The sequence below is a fragment of the Globicephala melas genome, chromosome 2 (genome assembly GCF_963455315.2).
Source record: "Globicephala melas chromosome 2, mGloMel1.2, whole genome shotgun sequence".
Taxonomy (NCBI): Eukaryota; Metazoa; Chordata; class Mammalia; order Artiodactyla; family Delphinidae; genus Globicephala; species Globicephala melas.
In genome coordinates, this window is record NC_083315.2 from 72,951,575 (window position 1) to 72,958,032 (window position 6,458).

The window sequence follows — 6,458 nt, forward strand, 5'->3', positions numbered from 1 at the left end:
GAGACTTGATAAAAGGAAATCAATGTGAACAAAGATTCTTATTATTCTTACTGTCCATTAGTGCTAATCATACATTTGGCACCAGCAAGCCATAAGAGGAGAAATTACCCTCCCTAGGTATGGACTTTTCATAATGCAGTGAATAGTCATCTCTAAAAGAGAAAGTGGATGTTTCCCAAATAAGTTTAGTCTCAAAATTTCTTTCTAGGATAGACTGATGGTCTCTTGATGTTGCCTTTGCTGGGGGACCAGGAATGATGTTCTGTGCTTGGAATTGTTTTGTCAAAGATAAAGGGAGGACTTGAAAGAGTGTATAGCTCTGTCCTGCCTGCCCAAAACTAAACGGTATTTCTGGGCACATATGTCAGGAAATATGACCTAGAGATGGAGTGCAATCATAAACATTTTTTTTAAATTCAAAAACCAGAAAAAAATTTCTCTTATTCATTCCCATAACCACTTTTCAAACTAAAATTAATTTTTGTGTGTGTGTTGTAAAAAGTACCTCGATTGGTAAAGGAGCTGAAGTATTATCATCGAAACAGCTCAACCTAGGCTCAAATCTAACATAAAAGAAACCTCACGTTAAAGTATAATTTATCTTCATAATTAGTATTTCTAAATGACTTTTAAAGGCTTTTTTTTTTTTTTTTTCCTGCAAAAAGCTTTATTGTTTCCATTTGGTCCATGGCTTGGGAGAGGGCTCCAGTGTGGTTCACAAGCTGCCTACTGGCCACAGAGCGGGGCTTCAAGAAGAAGCCCTAACACTAGAGGGGCTCCTCAAAGGCCACTGGGCTCCGGAGGCTCCTAGTCGTGCTTGAGGGTGAGCCTTTCGAAGAGATACTCGCCCAGCCCAGCCTGGGGACCAGCAGCCTGTGGAGGTTGGTTGGGTGGTCACCCATCTTCTTTTTTTTTTTTTTTTTTTTTTTTTTTTGTGCGGTACGCGGGCCTCTCACTGTTGCGGCCTCTCCCGTTGCGGAGCACAGGCTCCGCACGCGCAGGCGCAGCGGCCATGGCTCACGGGCCCAGCCGCTCCGCGGCACGTGGGATCTTCCCGGACCAGGGCACGAGCTCGCGTTCCCCTGCATTGGCAGGCGGACTCTCAACCACTGCGCCACCAGGGAAGCCCCACCCATCTTCTTGATGAGTTTCACCTCCTCATCTAGGAAGTGGCTCTCCACGAAGTCGCAGAGGTGGGGGTCTGCAGGGACACAAGCCAGGGCATGCAGATCGAGAAGGGCTTGGTTCAGGTTCTTCTCCGTGTTAATGGCGGCTTCCATAGCGTCCTGAGTTTTACCCCACTCATCTTGAGATGGCTTCTGCAAGTCCTGGAAGGGGGCGCGGCCGCCGTGTTGGTTTTGCATTTTCAAGAGACGCTCGGCGCTCTCGTGCTTCTCTTCGGCCAATTCTTGGAAAAAGTGGCCCACGCCCTGCAGAGCCACATCGTCGCGGTCGAAATAGAAGCCCAGAGAGAGGTAGGTGTAGGAGGCCCGCAGATGCATGTTGAGCAGGCGGTTGACGGCGGCCTCCACCTCGGTGGAATAATTCTGACGAATCTGGGAGCTCATGGTTGATCGGTAATAAGGAGTTCGGCTCAAAAAATGGTGTTGGCTGGTCCCGGTGACCGAGGATAGCTGAGTTGCTGACTCCGAAGGTTGGGGGGTGGTCGGAAGCTGGAGGAAAGGGCGACCCTGGGTCTGTTCCGTCCAAACACTGTTGAAGCAAGAGACAGATCCGGGGAACCGCTGAGCGCAATCCTTTTAAAGGCTTTTTAATGCAATTAAAAATGTTTGATTGTCGTAATGTTGCTAATGTTTTGATGCCTTCCTAGTGTTGTCCTTGGTCCCTGCAACCCTGGCACATAATTTATTTCTCTTTTAAGTGAACCCTAAGCATTAGTGTCCATTAAGAATTTTTAAAACAAAGTCCAGAGATTACTTGGAGCACTTTCAATAATATGTACTGATTATCATTAATAGCTCTTTTGTCCTAGACAAGGACATTGTTTTGTAACATCATTTTGTTTGGCGAGGCCCTATTCGGGCTGTGTTCCTGATCTGAATCCTGCACTGATTCTCTCCTTGACAGTGTGGAATAGAGCAAGCTCATGGGACAAGTCAGGACTGGGGTGAGCAGGGACACAGGCCAGCACAAAGTGATAGGTTTTCTTTATGAAACAATTGTTAGCCATTCAAAAAAAAAAGCCTACATGCTGGGCCTTGATTCTTATCTCATGTTCTTAGGCTGCATATAAATTGCTGTTTTAACTACCAGCTCCTTACAATGAGGAAGTGAAAGAGAAGGACAGGAGGGAACAGGTGGACCCAGACGATCTCAACCTTATCACTGTGTTTGTTGGTTTTATGGCAGGAGGGGGGTCTAATCTTCCAGATTTTAGTCTGAAAGTTCTGCCCTTGCTCTCAAACGTTTATTTACCAGATTATCCGTCTCTGTAACAGCAGGGCTCTAATTAATGGGTATTGCCTGTCTTCACCCAAGGGGTAGCTCTCTGTTTATCCAGTGCAAAGTATCTGCAATTAGAAACATCTTTAAAAGGAAAGAGACACTCTGCTATGTGTCCCACGTGAATGGCCTTATTTAAGTCTTACTATAAACCTAGCACTGAGAATTTCATCCCCATTTTATGGATAAGGAAACAGAGGTTCAAGAGTGGTTAAGCCATTCTCCCAAGACCACGGCTTGAATAATGGGCGTCTTATTTAATGCAGGCGTCTTGTGAGGAGGGAGAATAAATCTTGCAAAGGCCTTCGTATTTGGAGACCTCCTTTTCTAGAAATGAAATGAAGAGTTAGTGTTCTGGGGCTTGTGTACATGCATGTAACAAGCTGGCCCATTACAGAACAGGTTTTGTTAATTATCATTCAGCACCTCTCCTTCTCCCTGCCACACACACTCACTTGAAATAGAGAAACACTGATCTATTTAAAAACAAAAAGAAGAAAAAAACTGCACAGTGTCCTATTTTAGGTATTTTTTTATTGAAGTATAGTTGATTTACAATGTGTTAGTTTCAGTTGTATAGCAAAGTGATTCAAATATATATATATATATAAAACATATATATTAAAATATATATATAAAACATATATATATAAAACATATATATATATATAAACATACATATATAGATATGTTCTTTTTCAGATTCTTTTCCCCTATAGGTTATTACAAGATATTGAATATAGTTCCCTGTGCTATACAGTAGGTTTTTGTTGTTTATTTCTTTTATAATGGTAGTGTGTATCTGTTATTTCATATATTTTTTGTTGTGTTTGTTTTTCTTTCTGTTTTTTATTCTAACACAGAACTTATACATGTTGCATATATCTCTGTCTCAACAATTGTGAGAGAGGACAGGAGAAGGCACACAGGCTGAATATTAGCAAGGTGGCAAAAGGACATCTTTGTAGCTAGGCACTTGTCCAAAATGCAGGGCCTGTGGAAATGCCATTGTGGTAATTGGTATGTCTGGGGAGGAGGAAAGATGCCATTTCTTACCCAAAAAAAAAAGTTAAAATAAACTTGGTACCCAGACAATTGCCTAGAAACCAAGAGACAATAAGAAGTCCATCAAGGAAGTTAATTGGTCCAAGATTTGGCACTGATTGGAAAAATCAGATTCTATCCCTCAAGTGCTCTACTCTTGCCATAACTGTAACTCTGAAACTGCTGATACCCTGACAGTGATAAATTTGTGGTATTTTCATGACATTTTCTTTGCTTTACTTTGAAGCATAGTCGGCTAAATAGAGTCAGGGAATCTTGCTGTATTAGAGGTCCTAGTTTGGGGAGGGTCGTTGTGGAGATTTTTTCCTCTTCATTTTAAGGATATTACTTGTCAATTTAAAATTGTTATCATAGTGTTAAGTTGGAAATTACTCTAAAGCATTACCTGGGAATGCTTTTCTCGCTCTCCATATATATATATATGATGGGCTGGGTAAGATTATGAGTCTCACAACTTTATCAAAAGGTACCATTTTTCTCTAGCCCAGATAATTTAAAAATATCACCCAAAAGAAGTGTATCTTTTACTTATACAACGTTTTGTGGATACTGCCTTCTTTCTTCTTTGGTTTTTAAAAGCAAAAAGAAAAAAGTTTCAGGGGGTTGCCCTTGATTGTGAGCTACATTAGATTTTTTTCACACTGAGAAGTAGATCTGGCAGCCTGTTGCTTAGAGGAAGTTTGGTTTGTTAGCTTGAAAGCACGGCAAGGAGTCATTGATCAAGGCTCTAGAAGGGAAATCAAGCAAGTGTGTAGTTCAGCTATCTCATTCTACAGATGAGAAAACTAAGGCCCAGAGAAGTTAAGTGACTTTCCCAAAACATCCAGCAAGGTCACTTTTGGTTCACGGTTTGTGAGTGCTTTGCGTTTAGAGAGTTGGTTCCACCCATCACTCTTCCACAACTCCACGAAGTCCCAGTCTCTGTGGCGTGCATGCCTCTTGCTCAGTGGTCTGTTTGTGAATCTCTGGGGAAGGATCTTGGTGTCACTTCCCAGGCATTGGGAAGTATATCAAAACCTTCACAACATCTGGACTTGGTTTGACACCCTTTGGTGGTGGTGATCCAAGCTCTTTGCCCACTTAGCTTACCTGCCCATGAGCAAGTATCTTCCCTTGATTTTAGAGAGTAGAGTCCAGGGGAGTTTGGGGTCTAGAACAGAGTACACTTGCTTTTAGAAACTCGGTTCTCTGTCTTATGCTCTCTTCCAGCAGATATGAATTTTGAAGTCAGAGCCCTTGGTCTGAAAATCAGAATCCCGGGCTATGAGTCAGTGTGAAACCCAGGAAGTCATGAGTAGCTATGGCATAGGTTTCAGTAGAACATTCTAATTCACCTTTGTTAAAGTAAGACACACTCTCTTTCACACTCTCTATTGTGAAAGTTAATAATTAACATTTATATCACACTTCCCACTTTGTAAAAAGGTCTTTACACATCCTTATTTTGTATGGATTTTCACAACAGTCTTTTGAGTAGTATTATGATTATATACAATTGTAGAGACCTGGAAATTCAGGCTCAGAGAAGTGAAGTAAGTTGCCCAAGGTCTCTCAGCCTTGGGTAGGAAAGTGGATGGACTAAGAATGTAAGTTCAGGTCAACTTGACTCCAAATCCAGTTATCTTAAAAACTGCCTTTACATGGACATATATACACTACCAAACGTAAGGTAGATAGCTAATGGGAAGCAGCCACATAGCACAGGGAGATCAGCTCGGTGCTTTGTGACCACCTGGAGGGGTGGGATAGGGAGGGTGGGAGGGAGGGAGACGCAAGAGGGAAGAGATTTGGGGACATATGTATATGTATAACTGATTCATTTTGTTATAAAGCAGAAACTAACACACCATTATAAAGCAATTACACTCCAATAAAGATGTGAAAAAAAAACTGCCTTTAAAAAGTTTATTCTTTTCCACTTCTGGGTAGAATTAGAGCTATTTGCCTCCTAAACACTCATCATAATTTATCTTTAGAAAACCCAGCTCTCCCGGAATGGTCGATTCAGGGTCACTGCTAGTAGCATTAGGTTTGGATAAGTCTTACCCCTTCCACTTGAGGACAAAGATGGACAGCGTAGACTGCTGTGATTTCAGAAAGGATGAGCTCTATGGCGAGAAAGACAGGAATCGTGCAGCCTCTGGGGAAATGAGAAGAAAGAGAAATGGAAGACCCAGCCATCCCATTTAAGGAGGAGGGGGATGAAGAAATGGCTGCTGGTTGCAAACCAGGGCACACAGACCTCTCAAGTATCTCTTTCACCCAAGCCCTGGTGGGGATTCCTGGCTTAGCTAAGGCTGGGGGACAGGACCCTGTAGGTTTAAATTAGTTATAGAGCTGACTGCTGACTGATATGCTTTGGGGAGAAATCTTTTTTTTTTTTTTTTTAATATTTACTCTTATTAGATACACTATCTATAGCAGGGTTTTTCTGGTTTTTATTGAAGTATAGTTGGTGTATAATATTATGTAAGTTACAGTTGTATAATATAGTGATTGACAATTTTTAAAGGTTATACTCCATTTGTAATTATTATAAAATATTGACTATATTCCCTGTGTTGTATAATGTATCCTTGTAGCTTATTTACATGTAATAGTTTGTACCTCTTAATCCCCTCCCCCTCTCGCCCCTCCCCTCCACTGGTAGCCACCAGTTTGTTCTCTATATCTGTGATTCTGTTCCTTTTTTGTTATATTCACTAGTTTTGTTGTATTTTTTAGATCCACATGTAAGTGATATCATACAGTATTTGTCTTTCTTTGTCTGACTTATTCCACTGAGCATAATACCCTCCAAGTCCATCCAGGTTGCTGCAAACTGCAAAATTGCATTCTTTTTTATGGCTGAGTAATATTCCATTATATATGTATGTATGTGTGTGTGTGTGTGTGTACCACATCTTTATCCACTCATCTGTTGATGGAAA

General features: G+C 41.4%; 1 pseudogene; it reads right to left on the reverse strand.

Moving 5' to 3' along the window:
* Window positions 1–1,216: 1,216 nt before the first annotated feature.
* LOC115864814 (ferritin light chain pseudogene) lies at window positions 1,217–1,660 on the reverse strand (annotated as a pseudogene).
* Window positions 1,661–6,458: the final 4,798 nt, after the last annotated feature.